At 33.2% G+C, this 22,173-nt stretch overlaps 1 protein-coding gene across 1 annotated transcript in view; it reads right to left on the minus strand.

Annotated features, from left to right (window-relative positions):
* The window catches only part of LOC137658627 (blood vessel epicardial substance-like), a 253,451-nt gene extending 231,712 nt beyond the window's left edge, over positions 1-21,739 (minus strand). Inside the window, 1 exon segment of the mRNA XM_068393553.1 lies at positions 20,921-21,739. The gene's annotated coding sequence lies outside the window, so the exon portion shown is untranslated.
* Between the last annotated feature and the right edge of the window lie 434 nt (positions 21,740-22,173).

Genomic DNA, 22,173 nt, shown 5'->3' on the forward strand with positions numbered 1-22,173 from the left:
GCAATGTATGGTGAAGGGACATTCTATACACACACACACACACAGGAGTGAAAACATATCCTCCCTATGCCTGATCGTATAATGGACAAGATGGTTTTCATCAAAATGTAACCAATTTGTATACAGTGACAGTGAGCAATGGAGAAAATTATTTCAACAGTGACAATTGAACAAATCTAAACAAATACCTACTAAAAATTAACCATCCACGACGTTTATAAACAATCACCCAATACCGATTACAGAAAACGAAACCTTCTTATGTCAGAATAAATAATGAGCAAGATTTATTCGATGGCATCAATGTGTTATGGTGTATGTGCAAAGACAAAAAGATGAAATCATATCCTTTTAACTGGATGTCATAAATAAGGAATGAAAGAAACTTCTTAATATTCTGAAAACAATCCTTTCAGGACAGTTTAAACTAGAAAACTTTCATGACAGTTCAAACTATAAAGGTAAATGTTCTTCCTATTAACAAGTGAAATTGAAATATAGATAGGTTTGACAAAGAATATAAAATTTCTCATTAAACCCTCGTTATCATGAAAAAATAGAATAAATACACATGGTAAAAGGTAGTGTAACTGATTTTAATGCTATTACATGGATGAAAAAAACATAAACATGAAAAATTAGTTAGATTTCATAGATAACTTATGAAAAGTGTATAGAAAAACATTCACATTCACTAACTACAATGTACAGATGATATGCAGTGAAGAAATCTTTACAGTAACTCTACATTATAACAAAAACATAGGTAAAGTGAGACTTTTGTTATAGATTTTGTAATTGAAAAAAAATATGAACATGTAAAGACGACCTTCACACTAACTCCCTGGATAAAAAAAAGCTCAATTTATAATTTAAAAGCTACGCTATCTCCGTAGACAAAAAATAGGAATGTAATAAAATAACGGAATTTATCATGGTTTACATGCAGAAATATACTTAGATTTACTTTAATCGACCGAGATGAAAAATAATAATCAAATACCTATATTCATGAAATCTCTATAATAGAAAATATACTAAACTAGATCCTTTAAAAATAAAACCAGTGAAATACGAAATTAAAATCGTACAAAAAAGGCTAATTTAAGGACAACAAAACTAAACTATAATCACCGATTTAAAAAAAAACCTGAAAATCGTAAAAATAAAAAAAAATACCATATCACAGTAGCAGGAAAATTGCCGAGAGAGAGAGAGAGAGAGAGAGAGAGAGAGAGAGAGAGAGACTTGAATCAGCAATATAATAAAAATGGACTTAAACCTTAAAACAATATGTTAATTCAATACAAAATAACACACCATTCTTAAACAAATTACAACTTTGACGACAGTAAACAAAATACGAGTTAAAATAGAACTACCATGTTTTCTTCTCGTCAAATATAAATGGTTATTTTGGTGAAACTTATCCACTTTAAGACTACGAAATATGAGAATATTGTGCGCACTACCATTGCGCGCTACAGACAGAAAGACACTCCTAACTTTGAGTAATTGCTTCATACGACAGAGAGAGAGAGAGAGAGAGAGAGAGAGAGAGAGAGAGAGAGAGAGCAATGTCTATGCAAACAACAGTTCCCCTGTCAAAATATTGCCATCATCACCATGAGCCAAAATCCCTTGATGGTCCTCTTCCATTTTCAAATGTTATTGAATTTACATTAAAAAGTCACTCGATTACCAGGGACATTTCAGTTCTCCTTAATGCCAGGATTGAATCGGCAAATGATTATATGTAAATGATTATATACTGTGTATATATATATATATATATATATATATATATATATATATATGTATGTATATATATGTATATATATACATATATATATGTATATATGTACTTTTATGTATATGTATACATATATATATATACACACATATATATAAATAAATTAATAAATATATATATATATATATATATATATATATACATCATAACTGTGTGTGAGAGCAGAACTAGAAATCGAGAGAGAGAGAGAGAGAGAGAGAGAGAGAGAGAGAGAGAGATTTGGAGTTCAACTTGAATTACCTGCCCCATTTGGTCCTGGCATTGTTCATCACAGATAACCCTGGAAGAACGATGCCAGGAATGGAGGAATTCCATGGTTCGGGGAGACGGACAGCATATGTAGTATATAGCTCTCCAAAGGTTAAATATAACGTTAAGGCACCCAGAGAGATTTTGTATTCTTTGTTCATATTCATCTCCATTCCTGTACATGCAAACATACATACATACATACATACATGCATACATATGAAAAAACACAAATGCAGCCATTTCTAATACACTGCAGGATAAAAGCTTGCCATTATTCATATCTGGTGTTTGGCCGGTGTTCATCACTATGCTGGCCAACTGAGGAATAATGATGGTGGCACTTTAGTATGATCACTCCCTGAAACCAACCTAGTATGGTTGCCCCTGACTAGTACAGCTTTGCTGATCATGGCGATACAGAAACCCTTTCACCACGTTGGGATATCCCCAATTAGAATGGGACATATATACAAACAAATAAAAAAGGCAAAACAAAGTCTACTTTCGCAAAAGAAAAGAATCGAAAAGTCATCATATACAAATGAAACGAAAAACAATATGGTCTGATGTAAACAAATACACGACAACAAACACATTCATAAACAAGGCGTCAACAGAATTGTTTCAAAGACACCCAAGAAACGAGGGGACAATGGGGATGAAGTCATCGAGGAAAAAAAAGTATATTTAATGCATCAAGATCTTAAAATTTAAGGAGGAAGGAATAAGTATAATATCAGAGAGAGAGAGAGAGAGAGAGAGAGAGAGAGAGAGAGAGAGAGAGAGAGAGAGATTTTGTATATCTCAATATTTAAGAACAGCAGACCCAAATTGTCACTTTCTTGGAGAAAATTATTCTTTTTCAATATTTTACAGTATATAAATTTTCCATACCCGTGAACAACATATAAAAAGGCTTCTTACTTGCCCTCAAAGATTTACAAACCATTTCTCGACCTTAATTTACTTGCAAATCGTGATATTAATTTGAGGTTTATAATTATTGCATTTACTGGCAACCAGCCATGTTTTGTTGCTTAAAGTATCATTTGTTACCTTGCGTGTTTTCAAGTAATTGCAACAAATTACATATTTCCTCTTTCGAACTCGCATGTTTTTCGCGTATAATAGTTTGCTCAGGCCCCATACAGTGACGGGTCAAGTAAGGCGCATCCAAGGTTTTGCTACTCAAGGCTACGTGAGGTCAGGTGAGCCACCGCGGCTCGCTGTCGGGTAGATCAGGCACGATAAGGAAACGGCTGTGAATTAAAAGGCCAAGTCAAAATATCAATTCTGCTTCCATTTTATTGTTATTGTTATTTTGTCTCTTAGGATATCTTTTTTGGTCCTTAATCTAAAATCTGCTGGGAATTTCAGCATATAAATACTAACAGTCCAGTACAATGCCACATTTCCTCCTACGTAGTCTAGCGGTAAACGTCTCTGTAAAATTGAGTTTCGTCTCCAATTACAACGGCAGAATAATGAAATAACCATGCCGAGCAATTGCGCTATTTATGGTTGTTATAATACGAAAAAGAAAGTAAAAAAAGCTTAATCCAAGCATTCGGTTCTTTCGTTTTCCGAGGGATGAAATCTAGAGATGCTTGGATAAAAGCATGTCGACGATCAGACAAGATCAATCCAGAGCATGCTGCGATTTGTTCTGTGCATTTCTGCAAAGAAGATATTGCTGGCGACATGAAATCTCGTCTCCTTGGAACAGAAAGACCCAAGAATAGACGAATTTTGAAGCAGGAAGCTGTTCCATCTCTTTCGCAGACCAAAAGTAATTACTATTTGCATTTATATCTGGTTGAAAAGTAATTTGACCAGGAAAAAAAACTAATTTATATTAGAAAAAAACATAGGAAATAAGTACAGAATACAGCCATGAACTAATAATAAAATCAAGGCAAAATCTGTAGGAAGTGTTCTGTAGAACATTACGCTTAAAGACTACTGAAGTATATTCGAGGTTTTAAGAGAAATATAATGTGTAATTCTTAAACCAATTTCGTAATTTCTAGGCATCATGCTGTCAATTTTTTCTGTCACTCTTATGAACGGAACCCATATACAGTATATATATATATATATATATATATATATATGTATATATACATATATATACACATATATATTACACACACACACACACATATATATATATATATATATATATATATATGAACCAATATAATTTATATAGGCCTTATATATGCATGTGTGTGGTTCTTATTTCCTGCATTATAATTATCATTGATAAGAAAGCTTAGTTTTACTAAAGAAATCAGAGGTTAACCAAAGAATATAGAAAGATACAAATCAACAGGTGATTAGGGTAGTTTTGAACATATCCGTCTTCAATTTCTCTGGTCAGTTCTAAAGTTTCCTTTAATCATCGGTTTATTATTTACTTATAACTAACATAACGAATATGAAAGGGTTAACAGAAAATCTTTGCATCTAGATTTAACTCCTTTGAAATCTGACAATGTTTTACTTCAACTGAGCAAATAAAAACCTGAAGTCGTTTTACTCCAATTAAATTAATTGAAATCTGACGTCATTTTACTCCCACTGAACCAACTGAATCAGACATCGTTTTACTACAAATGAACTAATTGAAATCAGACGTCGTTTTACTCCAACTGAACCAATTGAATCTGACGACGTTTTACTCCAACTAAACAAATTTGAAATCTTACGTCGTTTTACTCCAACTGAACCAATTGAAATCTGACGACGTTTTACTCCAACTGAACAAATTGAAATCGGACGTCGTTTTACTCCAACTTAACAAAATGAAATATGACTTTTTCCTTCTACCGAAAAAAAAAATAAATTTTACGTCATTTTACTGTTAAAATTTAACATTGTTTTACTTCAACTGAACCAATTGAAATTTTACGTTGTTTACTCCAATTGAGAAAATTTAAATCTGACGTCATTCTACTCCAACTAAACGAATTGGAATTTGACGTTTTACTCCTCCTGAACAAATTGAAATCTGGCGTTGTTTCATTCCAACGGAAACAATTGAAATCTGATATCATTTTACTCTAACTGAACAAATTGAATCTGTAGTCATTTTGTTCCAACTGAACAAATTGAAATCTGACATTGCTTTGCTCCAAGTGAACGAATTGAAATTTGTCATCGTTTTACTCAAACTATACGAATTGAAACCTGGCGTCATTTTACTTCAACTGAAGGAATTGACAGGTGACGTTGTTTTACTCCAGCTGAACGAAATGAAATCTGATAATGTAATACTCCAACTGAACGAATTGAAATCTGACAACGTTATACTCAAAATGAACGAATTGAAATCTGATAAAGTTATACTCCAACTGAACGAATTGAAAACTGACATTGTACTCCAATTGAACAAATGAAAAACTGACGTTGTACTTCAATTGAACGAATTGAAAACTGACAACAGTATACTCCAAATGAACGAATTGAAATCTGATAAAGTTATACTCCAACTGAACGAATTGAAAACTGACGTTGTACTCCTAGTGAACGAATTGAAATCTGACATTTACTTCAACTGGATGAATTAAAATCTGACGATGTTATACCTCAACTAAATGAATTAAAATCTGACAACGTTATACTCCAGCTGATCAAATTAAAATTTGACAACGTTATACTCCAACTGAACAAATTGAAATCTGACAACATTATACTTCAACTGAATGAATTAAAATCTGACAACGTTATACTCCAGCGTTGCACTCCAATTGAACGAACTGAAATCTAACAAGATTATATTCCAAAAGTACTAATTGAAATCTGACGTTATACTCCAACTGAACGTATTAAAATTTGACAACATTATACTCCAACTGAACGAATTAAAATCTGACAACGTTATACCCCAACTGAACGAATTAAAATCTGACAACGTTATACTCTAACTGAACAGATTAAAATCTGGCAACGTTATAATCCAACTGAACAAATCAAAATCTGACAACGTTATACTACAACTAAACAACTTAAAATCTGACAACGTTATACTGCAACTGAAATTAAAATCTGACAACGTTATACTACAACTGAACAAATTGAAATCTGGCAATGAACCGCGTTAACGACAGTTGTTCTTTAACTCAAATATTAAAGAATGATGAATCGGTATTGTCATTTATATCAGCAGGGGATATTTTTACTCGCAAAGTACAGAGGGAAAAATGACGTATGAAAAATATGATGATTCATCACTACAAAAGTGGAGATGCGTAAATGGATCAAACGCGATAATTTTGTAGTGCTACATACAGATTTAAAAGCGAGCTGATCAATACACAGTCACGTGCACAGACACACACACACACACACATATATATATATATATATATATATATATATATATATATATATATATATATACACAAATATATATATACATATATATACATAAATACATATACATATATATATATACATATATTATATATACTGTATATATAATATATTTATGTATATTATATATATACTGTATATATATAATATATATATATATATATATATATATATGTGTGTGTGTGTGTGTGTGTGTGTGTTTGCTAGAAAAGATTAATTAAATTGGGATATTATAGTATTGAACTAAATAAGAAGAACTGGGGAATCTTATGTAGTAGTTAAAAAGACGATCAAATGTTTTACTTCTGAGGACATGAAAGGAACAAAGAAAATGGAGTGGGTTCTCTTATTAATGAAGATCATGCAGATAACATAAGAATTTTGTAACACTAATGATAGAATTGCAGGATTAATCACCAAACTGAATAAAGTAGAAATTGAAGATCATTCAAATGTATACACCAACATCATCCCATACAGAGGAAGAAATAGAAATTGTTAATGAAGATCTGAAGATATCTATGCAAAACATACCACTCAATTAACATTTGCTTTGAACGATTTCAATGCTTAAGTAGATCAAAATAAGAGAGGAGGATCAGCAGTAGGTAAATTTGGAGTAATCTCAAGAAATTACAAAGGAGACATGCTTGTAGAAAATGCTGAAAGAAACACTTGAAATCATGAACACTTCTTTAATAAAAAGAAACAGAAAATTGACACGGAGAAGCCCAGATAGAGAAACGAAAAACAAAATAGATTTTACTTTCAGTGAAAAAGTTCATTTAAAGATTTAACATTGTTAAACAAGTTAAAGTCAAACAACCATAGAATATTGAGAATAAAATTAGTCTAGATCTGAGGTAACGAGAGTAAAACTCAATTTAAGAAAAAAAACACTCCTGTAATAAGAGAAAAATCTGATGAATTTAGTTTAGCAATACCAAATCCGTACTCCCAACTAAATGATGAAATGGAAACTACTAAGGAAGAAATGAACAATGAATAGTAATTTACAAAATTTGTATTTCAATCAGCATAAGAGATAGGTGGAAAAGATCCTAGCCAAGATCATAAAAAAAAAAAAAAAAAAAAAAAAAAAAAAAAAAAAAAAGATTGGAAATGAGGGTAAAATCCTAGAGAGATGGAACAGAATTTGCAGAATTAACCAAAACATTAAACAAAATAAAAACCCAAGACATTCATAAACACAATCAGACTACAGTTGAGGAAACACTAAAGAAACACTAAAGAAAGGAAGAAACATCAAATGGATTAAAAGAATACTTGGAACAGGGCGCCAACAGAAGTTTGCTTTAAAGAATGAAAATTGAAATATTTTCAACAAAAAAGATACTATTTACAAAAATTACAGAGGATTTCTATACATTGCTATACAATAGTGATATTAAGAAATAATTTTTCCAATAGAAACAATGAAATACCTCAGCAGGTACCAAAAGTAACAGTAGAAGTAGTAAAGAAAGCATTAAACGTTAAGAAAACATAGCATAACAATTGGTTTAATAATAGACGTAGGAGATTTCTCAGTAGTAAAACTCACTGAACTTTAAACAAAAAGCCTGCAAAAATGCTCTATACCTACAGCTGGGAAAAACTTCTTCATTATACTAATTCACAAAAACAGACACATAAAAGGCCTGAAAAATTAACGCCCAGTAAGTTTTACTCTCAGTAATATATTAAATATTTACAAAGACCATATTAGGCCACATAGAAAGACAGACTTTTATCAACTAGGAAAGCAGGCAGGATTTAGAAGTGGGTATTCAACAACTGACCATATCCATGTAATTAACCAGGTAATAAAAAAATCAACAAAATATGACAAACCCCCTATGTCTAGCATTTATAGACTATGAGAAAGCTTTTGATTCTGTCAAAACTTCAGCAGTACAGCAATCCCAATTGAGAAAAGTTACACAGCGCGATCCCATATCCCCTAAATCAGTCACAACATGCCTACAAGATGTTATTAAGATTTTAGATTAGGAAAATGTAGGAATTAACATTAATGAGGAATACCTTAACAACTTAGGATTTACAGACAACACAGTTCTGTTTAGTGAATCATGGAAGGAAATACACAAGATGATAGGAGACTTGAATAGAGAATGCAGAAATGTAGGACTGATAATTAATATAAGTAAAACTTAGATAATATTCAATCAAAATGCAGAGAGATAACAAATAAGGGTTATGAACGAACTTCTATAAGTTGTTAATGAATATGCGTAATTCGGACATACAATAAGTGTTTCCCCAGGACATGAGACCAAATTTAAAAGAAGAATAAGAATATTAAAATGATATTATGAAAAGTAAAATATCACTTTCCCTAAAAATCAGATGCCCTACCAGTTTCAACTTACGCATCAGAAAATGATAGGAATAACTTTAAGAGAGGGAAAAAGAACAACATGGATACGAGAGCAAAACTAAGGTAGAATATATTCTAACATGTATGAAAACGAAATAGACATAGGGCGGACATACAATGAGAATGACAGACAATATATAGAAATAAAGAATAATAGCTTGCGAACACGGCAGAAAGAAAATATGTCGAAACCTGAGATTATGAGAATCCTAATCTAACTGGTGGTAATAATAGTAATTCAAATATAGTCCAAGTATCATTATCCAAGAACGGCGCTCAGAATCCTGCAACAGACATTTGTGTCTAGTGTGAATCCTAAATAGAGCAAAAAATAAAACCTAGCAAATCCTAGAGCCAAAAAAAAAAATGAAACAAGTAAATACTAGATAAGAGCGAAAAATTTAAATATGTAAATCATAAATAAAGCAAAAAAAAATTAAATGAGTAAATGCTAAATAAAGCAAAAAATAACACGTGTAAATCCTAAATAATTAAGGCAAAAAAATTTAAATAAGTAAATCTTAAACAAAGCAAAAATTGAAACGAGTAAATCCAAAATAATGCAAACAATCAAAACTAATAAAGAAAAATTCAGAAGAGTAAATTCTAAATATAGAAAAATTCAAACAAGAAAATCCTAAATAAAGAAAAATTTAAACGAGCAAGTCCTAAATATCGTAAAAATTGCGATGAGTAAATCCTAAATAAAGCAAAATTTTAACCGAGTAAATCCTAAATAGAGCAAAAAATTGAAAGGAGAAAATCCTAAATAAACAAAACTTGAAAAGAGTAAATCCTAAATAAAGCAAAAACATTAAAACTAGTAAATCCTCAATAGATAAAAAAATCTAAACGAGTAAATCTAAATGAGAAAATCTTAAATAAAGCAAAAATTTAAACTAGTAAATCCTAAATAAAGCCAAAAATGAAAACAAGTAAAGGAATATTTATGAGCAAATCCTAAATATAGAAAAATTTATAAGAGTAAATCTTACTTAAAGAAAAATTCCAAAGAGTAAATTCTAAATTAAATAAAAATCAAACATGTAAATCTTAAATAAAGTTATGGGGTCTTTTGACTAGCCAGACAGTACTACATTGGATCCTTCTCTCTGGTTAGGGTTCATTTTCCTACACACACACACACCCAATAGTCTGGCCTATTCTTTACAGATTCTCCTCTGTCCTCATACACCTGACAACACTGAGATTACCAAACAATTCTTCTTCACCCAAGGGGTTAACTACTGCAGTGTCATTGTTCAGTAGCCACTTTCCTCTTGCTAAGGGTAGAAGTGACTCTTTAGCTTTGGTAAGCAGCTCTTCTAGAAGGACACTCCAAAATCAAACCATTGTTCTCTAGTCTTGGGTAGTGTCATAGCGTCTGTACCATGGTCTTCCACTGTCTTGGGTTAGAGTTCTCTTGCTTGAGGGTACACTCGAGCACACTCTCCTATCTTATTTCTCTTCCTCTTGTTTTGTAAAAGTTTTTATAATATATATAGGAGATATTTACTGTTGTTACTCTTCTTAAAATATTTTATTTTCCTTTTTTCCTTTCCTCACTGAGCTATTTTCCCTGTTGGAGCCCCTGGGCTTATAGCATCCTGCTTTTCCAACTAGGGTTGTAGCTTAGCAAGTAATAATAATAATAAAAGGAAAATTTTAACGAGTAAATCCTAAATATAGTAAAAATTGTAACGAGTAAATTCTAAATAAAGAAAACGTTAAACGGGTAAATCTTAAATGAAGAGTAAAACTGAAACGAGTAAATCCAAAAATAAAGCAAAAATTTAAACGAGTCCATCTTAAATCAAACAAATTTGAGCCGAGTAAATCCTAAATAGAGCAAAAAGTTTCAAAAATTAAATCTTAAATAAAGCAAGAAATTTAAATGAGTAATCCTTAAATATGGCAAGAAATTAAAAAGAGTAAATCCTAAATAAACAAAAAAATCGAAAAGAGTAAATTCTAAATAAAGCAAAAATATTAAAACTAGTAAATCCTAAATGAATAAAGCAAACATTGAAATGAGTAAATCTTAAATAAAGCAAAAACTTAAACGAGTAAATCTTAAATAAAGCAAAGAACTCAAATAGAGTAATGAAAGATTTAGAGTAAATCCTAAATAAAGAAAAATTTAAACGAGTAAATCCCAAATATAGTAAAACTTGCAACTAGTAAATACTAAATAAAGAAAACTCAAACAAGCAAATCTTAAAAACAGAAAAATTTAAATAAAAAAAAATTAAACACGTAAATCATAAATATAGTAAAAATTGCAATGAGTAAATTAATAAAGAAAAATTTAAACAAGTAAATCCTACATATCTTAAAAATTGCAACGAGTAAATTCTAATAGAGAAAATTCAAATTTAAACGAGAAAATCCTAAATATAGTAAAATTTGAAACGAGTAAATTCTAAAATAAAAAACTAAACGAGTAAATCCTAAATAAAGAAACTCAAATGAGTAAATCCTAAATAAAGCAGAAATCAAGACGATTAAAGCAAGCATCGAAAGTAAATCCTAATTAAAGAAAAATTTAAACAAGCAAATCCTAAATATAGTAAAAATTGCAACAAGTAAATTCTAAATAATGAAAATTTAAACAAGAAATCCTAAATCAAGAAAAACTGAAACGAGTAAATTCTAAATAAGGAACAATTTAAACGGTAAATCCTAAAGAGAAAAATATAAACGATTAAATCCTAAACGAAGCAAAAATCTAGGTGATTAAATCAAACATTGAAAAAAAATCCGAAATAAAACAGAACTCGAGTAACTACTAAATACAGCAAAAATCAAAACAAGTAATTCTTAAAACAAAAGTCAAAAAGACCAAATCCTAAATAAAGCAAAAAAATTAAACAAAAAATCCTAATTAAACCAAAAGAGTAAAACAAATAAATCCTAAATGAAGGGAACATTGGAATAAATAAATCCTGTATAGGGAATTACTCAAAAAAAAAAAAAAGTAGAAATAGAAGTTAATGAATAAATCTAGCAGGAGAATTACTCTTGGCTGAAGCCCTTAATCAGAGAAAGCTATGATTAGATTGTTCGTACAAGAAGCCAGTTGATGTTTACATTCTTAAGCAGAGGATTACGTCATTCCACCGTATTTATGTCCTTATTTACCGAGGGCCCCGTGGAAATAAGGAACATGGGGGAGGAAAATGAGTTGGCGCTGAGCCCCCTCTCCAACTGTTGAAAATTTTTCATGTTTGGTGAGGACAGAAAAAACTGCTTTATTCGAGATAAGGAACCTGAAGGTTGTTGCAGACAAAGAAAACTTATGATTGCTGCAATAATATAAAAAAGTTCAACGGCGAAAAGGAAAATAAAGTTTGTTGGATACATGGAAACTGAAGTTTGTAGCTGACAAAGAAAAGTTGTTTGTAGGACCATAGGAAAGCCTGAGTTTCTTGGAAATAATTGAAATTGGAGTTTGTCGGAGATAGGGAAACTGAAGCTTATTGGACCATGTGGAACTTGAAGTATGTTTCAGACAAGGAAAACTAAAGTTTGTTGTAAACTAGAGAAAATTGAGTTTGTTGCAGAAAGGAAAACTTTAGTTTATTGGAGATAACTAAAATTGAAACTTGTTAAGCAGAAGTTTGTTACAGATATGGATGTTGAAACCTATTGGAGATAAGGGACATGGAGGTTTTCTGGAAACGAGAAAACCGAAATTTTATTAGAAATCGGAACAGTTTGTTGGAGATACGGAAACTGATGTTTGTTGAAGACAAAGGAAATAGAAGTTTGTTGAAAATGAGGAAAAAGATATGTTGTTGAATCGGAAAAAACAGAAATTTGTTGGAGGCAGGGAAAACAGAGGTTTGTTTATATTCAAGTAGAACTGGGGTGATCTAATAAAGGGAAAATATAACTTCGCTGGGGACAGGTAAAATTGAACTAGGCTACTGGAAAACCGAAGTGTTGTACAAGATAAGCATAACATTGGCAAACTTTCGCCATCACTTTCATGACCTCGTTTCAAAAAAATAGGTTTAATAACCGGGAGAGATTTAAGATAATTTTATGAAACTCATAAGATTATAAAGTTATATTGACATTGGTTACTCCATTTAATATGTATTCCTATATAAGTCGATTTAACAAAAAATAATAATCTAGAAGAAAAACTTGATATCAATGCATTTTTATGAATAATAATTATGAATTTATATATACATACATATATATGTATATATATATATATATATATATATATATATATATATATATATATATATATATATATATCAATGGGATTTCATATTGTAAACGCATTTTAATAAAAATCACAAATTAATTGCGTTCAAAATATGAACCTAAGATTTTATTTTTAAGAACCTATAAACAGTTTTTGCGATAAAATTTCTGAAATACTTCCTGATATGTCATAAAAGTATCATTTCCAGGATAAAATATCAAGCAGGTCTAAGCACAAAAGTAAGAGTGGATCGAGTGTAAATTAAGACTAAATAATACAAAAGTAAATTAATAATCTTTCCAACATAACAGTGCCGTGCTTTGGGGATACGGGTTACAATACGACCAGAGACAAATGACAGGAAAACAACTGTTTACAAAGTTAGTCAGTTTTGAAGGGATCACCTCAGTCATAATGGGATCATGGTGAAAGCAACAGTGGGTCCAAAGGAAATAATTTTACGTAACTAATCACACTGTTGGTTTCTCGAGTCACAGAGTTGGCCACTGCCTCTTTCGCCCGCCTCCTCTGGTCTGTACCTAGTTTTATTTAAGTATAGATTTAATATGGTCAAATTAGTTGACTTTGGAGTCCGTCAACTTTCTTCAACACTTTGATAATTTCTGTGATTTGAGTTTTATCATCAAAATCGTAATTCACTCTTGACATGACAGTTCACTTCAATAAATAAACCATGTTTAAAGGACTTGAAAATTTAAAAAATTATATAATTTTTACAGTAACACGTAAAAACTTTCTATGGTATAAAACAACTTCGCATAAATTAACTAAACAGTTACTATCAAATAATGAAATATTGAATATCAACTTAGTAATTTACAATAGAAATTCATTACTGTAAAAAAGAAAATATTGTAATGTTCCACTGATTAATGGTATATATGAACAATGGAAAGACAAAAATTCCCAGCCTCAAAGCTTTAATAATACCTATCTTTTCTGAAGCAAAACTTTGCGCAAGGCTGTTGGTGACCTGCATCTGTCCTAGATGCAAAGTATTTCAAAGAAAATGATAACCAAACGAACAACCTAATGACCATATTGCCCAGACCTGATGGAAACGAAACTGGAGAAGCAGCTATGGTGGGACTTGACCCGGATGGAAGTTAGAAAACAAATATTACCTGAATAATTATAAATTAAGAATACAACTAAGATATTTTAAACAATAAAAAAAAACTTGAAGGCCATGCTGTGCGCTTTTTTTTCACCTCTGTTTTTATTATTATTATTATTATTATTATTATTACTAGCCAAGCTACAACCCTAGTTGGAAAAGCAAGATGCTATAAGCCCAAGGGCTCCAATAGGAGAAATAACCCAGTGAGGAAAGGACATAAGGAAATAAATAAATGATGAGAACAAATTAACAATAAATCATTCTAAAAACAGTAACAACGTCAAAACAGATATGTCCTATATAAATTATTAACAACGTCAAAACAGATATGTCATATATAAACTATAAAAAAAGACTCATGTCAGCCTGGTCAAAATAAAAACATTTGCTGCAACTTTGAACTTTGGAAGTTCTACTGATTCAATTACCCGATTAGGAAGATCATTTCACAACTTGGTCACAGCTGGAATAAAACTTCTAGAATACTGTGAAGTATTGAGCCTCATGATGGAGAAGGCCTAGCTATTAGAATTAACTGCCTGCCTAGTATTATGAACAGGATAGAATTGTCCAGGGAGATCTGAATTTAAAGGATGGTCAGAGTTATGAAAAATCTTATGCAACATGCATAATGAACTAATTGAACGATGCCGGTGCCAAAGATTAATATCTAGATCAGGAATATGAAATTTAATAGACCGTAAGTTTCTGTCCAACAAATTAAGATGAGAATCAGCAGCTGAAGACCAGACAGGAGAACAATACTCAAAACAAGGTAGAATGAAAGAATTAAAACACTTCTTCAGAATCGATTGATTACCGAAAATCTTGTAAGACCTTCTCAATAAGCCAATTTTTTTGTGCAATTGAAGAAGACACAGACCTAATGTGTTTTTAAGAAGTAAATTTGCTGCCGAGAATCCCACCTAAAATTTTAAGTCATACAAATTTAAAGAAACATTATCAATACCGAGATCCGGATGTTGAGGAGCCACCGTCCTTGACCTACTTTCAATCATACTTTGGGTTTTGTTAAAATTCAACTTCATACTCCATAATTTTCCCCCATGCACTAATTTAAGCTAGATCTCTACTAAGGGATTCACCAACCCCAGAACTTCATCATCTGCATATGCAACAAGCTTGTTTTCTAGGCCAAACCACATGTCATGTGTATATAGTATGAAAAGTAATGGGCCAAGAACACTACCCTGTGGAACATCGGATATCACATTCCTTTACTCACTATGGTGCCCATCAACAACTCTTTGAGATCTATTACTTAAAAATCCAATAGTAACGCTAAGAAACGACCCACCCACTCCCAACTGTTTGAGTTTGAAAACAAGGGCCTCATGATTAACACTGCCAAAGGCAGCACTAAAATCAATGCTAATCATACGAACTTCCTGACCACAATTAAAGGATTTCTGTACAGCATTGGAGATTGTAAGAAGGGCATCACATGCTCCAACGCCTTTACGAAAACCAAATTGCAAACTAGGGAATAGATGATTACCTTCAGCAAACCTATTAAGACGTTTTGCCAGAAGACATTCAAAAACTTTAGATAATATGGGAGTTATGGAAATTGAGCGGTAATCAGTTGGACTTGAGCTACCACAAACACATTTACATAGAGGAGTAACATTACCAATTCTCCAACAAGTGCTAAAAGCTCCTCTTCTTGCTAACTTGTGCAAAATAACAGATAACTTAGGAGCTAAGAGATATGCAGTCTTTATAAAAAACAAAGGAAAAATACCATTTGGGTCTACACCTCCGTAAGCATCAAGGTCCATCAACAGAGCTTTAATTTCACGAGATCAAAAAGCTACACTAGTTAGTTTAGCCTCAGGAAAACAGGAATGAGGAAGTTCAAGTTTTTCATTACTCTGTTTACTGAAAAAAACATCAGCCAAAAGGGTTGCCTTTTCCTTTGGACAGTGAGTGACTAAGCCATCTGGTACAAGTAAAGGAGGAACTGTTACATCTACACCAAAGAGTGCAGATTTAACGGTAGACCGCCATTTATGTTCCTGAGTTGTACCAGAAAGGGTTTCTTTTATGGTTAAATTGTATTTCTTTTCAGTTGAGGCATAAACTCTCTGAGCAAAAGCTCGAAGTTGAGTATAGTTATTACAGGTCAAATCTGATCTGATACCCTACCAAAGTTGACAGGCCTCCTGCTCCTCCAAATAAGCACGTCTACAATCATCACTGAACCATGGTTTGTCCTTCACTCGGTATCTTAGCACACGAGAAGGGATAAGCCTATCAATTATGTTGACTAGACTCTTATTCAAAGGGAGAACAGGATCAACACTACTATATAATTGTGATCAATTAAAGCACAAAAGATCATGCAAAATCCCATTCCAGTCTGCTTGGGATTTCATATAAATTTTACACAAGTATGATATATCAGGAACAGGCTGCTCAATCTTCACTACTAATGAAATCAAGGCATGATCAGATGTCCCGACTGGAGAACCAACCTTACTTGTTATAATGCCAAGGGAGTCAGTGTATACGAGGTCCAAGCAATTACCAGATCTGTGAGTAGCTTCATTTATGATTTGCTCACAGCCTGATTCAGAGGCAAAGTCTAAAGCTCTTAAGCCATGGCGATCGGTAGGAGAGATAGAACTTAACCACTCCCTATGGTGAGCATCAAAATCACCAACAAAGACAAAAGAAGCCTTTCTATCATCTTCTTGTATCTTAGCCATAATGGTAAGAAGACAATCGAAGACAGAATCATCCATGTCTGGATTCCGGTAGATCGAACACAAATAAAAGTTGTTATGCCTGCCACAAACTTTTATTACCTGAAACTCATGATATCCACATTGATAGCAGGACTTATGAGAAGCAGGGTACTCGGTCCTAATACACACCGCCATTCCTCTGGCCCTAGGGATGACATCACGTTTCAACATTATTGGCTTCTTAAAACCAGTTACAAGGAGCTCAGATGAGTGCCTCATATTTAGAAACCAAAGTTTCTGAGCACAAAAGAATATCATACTGTCTGGACGCAACTGAAAGGTCTTGGATATTTGCACGAAGACCACGAATATTGCAATACAGAAGACGACATTGACGAAATCTAGGACGTACTGGTCCCGGATTTTGCTCAATGTATCCAGACAGTATAAGAATTAATGGTAATAAATAAGAGACATCATACTTGAAAACTAGATTAACAAGAATTATAATAAAAACAATATTTACAGAATTATAAATAAAGTGATTGATGAAACCCATAGACTATAGTGAAAAGTCGGAAAAACTGGTCAACCTGGAGGAGCCGATACACCATGCAAGGCTAAATACCCTTCAGGATAGCCACTTCAACGGATGGTTTTGGAAAGAAAAATAATCAGATAAGGAAAAGACAACCTCTTGATATACCACCAGACATCCATGGCCCTTCTATTATGCCTGCCCAACACACTATTTCAAAAAAACAAGAGGGAAAAAAATAAGATAGAAGTGTGCCCAAGTGTACCCTCAAGCAAGAGAACTCTAACCCAAGACAGTGGAAGACCATGGTACAGAGGCTGTGGCACTACCCAAGACTAGAGAACAAAGGTTTAATTTTGGAGTGTCCTTCTCCTAGAAGAGCTGCTTACCATAACTAAAGAGTCTCTTCTACCCTTACTAAAAGGAAAGTACACTGAACAATTGCAGTACAGTAATTAACCCTTTAGGTGAAGAAGTGTTTAGTAATCTCATTGTTGTCAGGTGTATGAGGATAACGAGAATCTGTAAAGAATAGGCCAGACTATTCTGTGTAAGTGTAGGCAAAGAAAAAATAAGCCGTAATCAGAGAGAGGGATCCAATGCATTACTGTCTGGCCAGTCAAAGGATCCAATAACTCTCTAGTGGCAGTATCTCAACAGGCGGCAAGTGCCTTGGCCAACCTACTACAGAGCCTAATTCAGAGGAATCCAAATTCAAATTAGCCACACATTAATTTTCAATGTACCCCGGACATAAGTAAATATTTTTAAAATCAGAAAATTTAGAAATATTTCCTTTAGTTCCACATTGTCCTCTTAACACACACACAACACTAACAAAAGACTTAATTGTCTATTAGGGAATAATATACACTCACTGGACAAAGGATCATCGGTGAAATAAAACAGAGAAGATACCTTATAAAACATTTCAATTCCAAAATGTCAAATACATGTAATTACCTGTAATTGATTGAAAACCTCATAAACATATGAAGTAAAAGACTATAAAATGGGCAAAAGGATAAAAAAAGTAACAGAAGGTCCTCAATTTAAAAACAAGTCCAACTGAAATCATAAATCTCCGATATTGTCCATGTCAACAGATAATGAGACATCAGAACATGGGCTTTTTTTCACTTTATTTCAAAAAGGTTCGTGAATACACTATTTACAGCCGATACTCTCAAGTGAGTACCTTGTCTATTGACCACTCAAATGCTACTGACTAACTCCCACAAGCAAGGTGCAATCTTGCTCTATCAACATGCTGAATTGTTAGGTTTTGTGGAATTCTCCACTGTGATGGAAATATACTGTCACATTATGATTCTGGGGACACGTCACGCATAACAGAGTTCAATGATCGCGCCCTCCAATTTATTACACTCATAGTACTCTTAAAAAGGTCAGTAACCCGACATTATGAAACATATTGGAGTCAGGTAAGGTATACCCTAAAATTTAACAAATTCAACTTACAAACAGCTTCTTAGAACCTATCAACTTTGTAAGTTGAGGACCCTTTGTATTGTGAGAAGTATACCCTTAAGCACAGCAATTATTCTACACTCTGTTCTAGTTGGTAATGGTCCAGAAGTTCACAATAGGCCTATCAATCTCCTTCATCCCCTACCCACATCTGCAAGAAGGCTGGGACCAGTGCTGGCTTAATCCAAGTCAACCAGCTAACCATTACGCACTTAGCCTCAAGACTTTGGGGGTCATACCTCTGAGGAACTACACAATCACAGATTTTGTTCTTATTTTTTTTCTTTAGAAACTTCACCAACGGATCAAACTTCCTATTAGATCATTTACACTATGTCTCTATCTGAAGTGAGGTTTAAGGTTTATGGTTGCTAATGATCATTAGAGGGAAGGCATAAGGCGTTGCCTTTTAACACCTAAAATATACAGGATATAGGCTACAGTCCCTCAAACGCTTATACATTTGCCTTGGAGATTCAGACTAAGGTATCTTTGACACCGTCTTAATTCCCTAAAGTAAAATACTTTTAGTATAGTATAATAATAATAATAATATCAACGCAATTGAGACCAGGGGAAACTAGGCCATGGCTCCTGGTGCCAGTCTCCAACGACAATACCGTGATGCCTACCCTCATGAACCACAGACTGAACCACTAACCTAACTAAAAATATTAAATCATCCACATTAATATAATGTTTCCCTTCGAAAGAAGCAAGAGCCACCATTAACTTATTATTTCTTCTATAGTTTTTTTTTTTTTTTTTTTTTTTTTGGATGGTAAGTTGCCCGACCGTCGGCCTATATCAATTTGTTGAGCAATTTTGAAATTAGATACCAATACATACACGCACATATGAAATGGCAATTGACCAGTTTTATAAGTATTTTAACATTAATCAAATTTGGTGAAGAATACTAAAGTAAAATGCAGAAAAAAAATCAAAATATATTACCATAGCATAATACTTTTGCACACCACATATGCACCACTGTGTATATATATATATATATATATATATATATATATATATATATATATATATATATAAAGGTTGTGCATGTCTGGAGAGAGAGAGAGAGAGAGGAGAGAGGAGAGAGAGAGAGAGAGAGAGAGAGAGAGAGAGAGAGAGAGAGTATAAACCAATAACCTATACAATTCCACAAAAATTCTTCAAGATAAAACATAAACAAAATCAACAAAAACTTCATAACAAATCCAAATAAGAAAACAATCAATAAACACACTATACAGAAAACAAACAAAGTAGCATCTAGTCTAAGGTCGAAGCATGGTTTGTTTGCCGTACGAAATCTCCCTGTCATCCTTAGACCGGGAATACTTGTGAGATCTTGTAACTTGAGAGGAAAATCCTCTGTTAGGGTTCAATGGGACTTTCATAGCTTTAATGGATGTTGTAGCACAAACACTCTTTATCCAGGAATGAAGGTAGCCTTAAAGTCAAACTAAGAAACTAGAGAGAGAGAGAGAGAGAGAGAGAGAGAGAGAGAGAGAGAGAGAGAGAGAGAGAGAGAGAGAGAGAGAGTCTTAACAGATAAAGAACACTAAAGAATGGTAAACACCTCGAGCGCTGCATTTCCACAGTATTAAATTAAAAAAAAAACTGTAGACAATCACAAAGCTTCAGCAGATTACCTCGCTCTCTTTACAGACAGCTACTACCGACAGCTTAGTTACACAGCTAATGTACAGCGCTGACAAAAAAACACACTGTTAAGTGATACGCTTTGTTGCTGAACATTTAAACTATTTGTGTATATATGAAAATGCACTAACAGAATTTTGCATGCAGACATCAGTGTGTCAGACGACTTCTATTCTACGTACAAAAATTTCACCATATATAAATAATTTATGAGGTTTAAAATGATTTATATAACACATAACGACGGGAAATTAATATCTACAACTAGACCAAGTATACCAAGGCAGTTTCTAATCGTGTACATACCCTTGGCTTGTGCTCTCTGACTGACCACGATGTCTTCATGTCAGCTGTGAATTCTTCTCCAGCGATCTTCTTCTTGTTGATTTTACTGCTAAACTACACTATTCAACGACCCTTCCATCTTATGCGTTTCTGTTGCACAACACCGGTCTGCAGCATGCACATCCATCTTTAAGGCAACATGGACAAAGACTTTTACGTTTTCCCCGATTATTTCACATAAATAACGGTCCACAGGGTACACGCTTTCCTTGAACAAACTAGTTTTGATCTCATGGTGTAATTAATTCGAATCTTGTCATGGGTTTTTCCTGACAGTAGGTGGTCTTTTAAAAGCAAGCTGATAATGCATCTAGTATTAAGAGAGTCGTACCCTCATGTCAGTACGCCACCGTACCCAAGCGTGCTACATCCCACCCCTCAAATAAAAAAAATTAAAAAGTTCTCTGCTTTATGAGACACCCACACTAATAGCAACAGGTCAGTTAAGTTCACTCATGACGACCCTTCGTTGACGAACTGCTCATCGCTACGATGGTCGCAAATAAATATGTCAGGTCGTAACCCGCCGACGACAAAGCAAAGTCGTCTTTGGCATGTAAGACCCAAACACCGCGAATTTACGTCGCTTCACCCAGGTGTGAATAGTGAACTTGAAGGCTGGTTAAGACGCGAAAAGTGCCTAAAAAATCGGTAAGGTCAAAAAGAGGTGGATGTTCTACCGGGGGTTCCTTTTTCCCCGGAGATTGACAACACGACACGGATGTCAAAAATAGTCTGTCTGAGGGCGCGGTGGACTGGGGCTTGATACCACTTTCTAGGTTCTCTTGCTGCCACCTAACTCGGTCCAAACTGTCGTACAGCGCATGAACTCCTCCACCTCATCCTCCCGCGACCAGACCACCCTCCCTAACCCCACAAGAACCCCCAACTCCCTCCCCAAGGGCACCTCCCCTCTCACCTGCACATACTCAAAATTCATAAAAATAAAGATAACCATATGAACGCATGGAGAAAAAAGATATTACATCACGATATCACATACGTTCAATTCAAAATAACATACGTTTTGTAAATTCATATACAAACAAAAAATAAAAATTAACACCCTTTACCTGTTTTCCTTGCTTTTGCAAAAAAAAAAAAAAAAAAAATACTCCCCTTGATCTACCGTGACCTAAGTTACAGAAACTGAATTTCACTCAGGAGGAAAATTGTCATGCTTTCAATTTGAATTGAAATAACTCAATGCATTG

Source organism: Palaemon carinicauda, chromosome 19, assembly GCF_036898095.1.
Source record: "Palaemon carinicauda isolate YSFRI2023 chromosome 19, ASM3689809v2, whole genome shotgun sequence".
Taxonomy (NCBI): domain Eukaryota; kingdom Metazoa; phylum Arthropoda; class Malacostraca; order Decapoda; family Palaemonidae; genus Palaemon; species Palaemon carinicauda.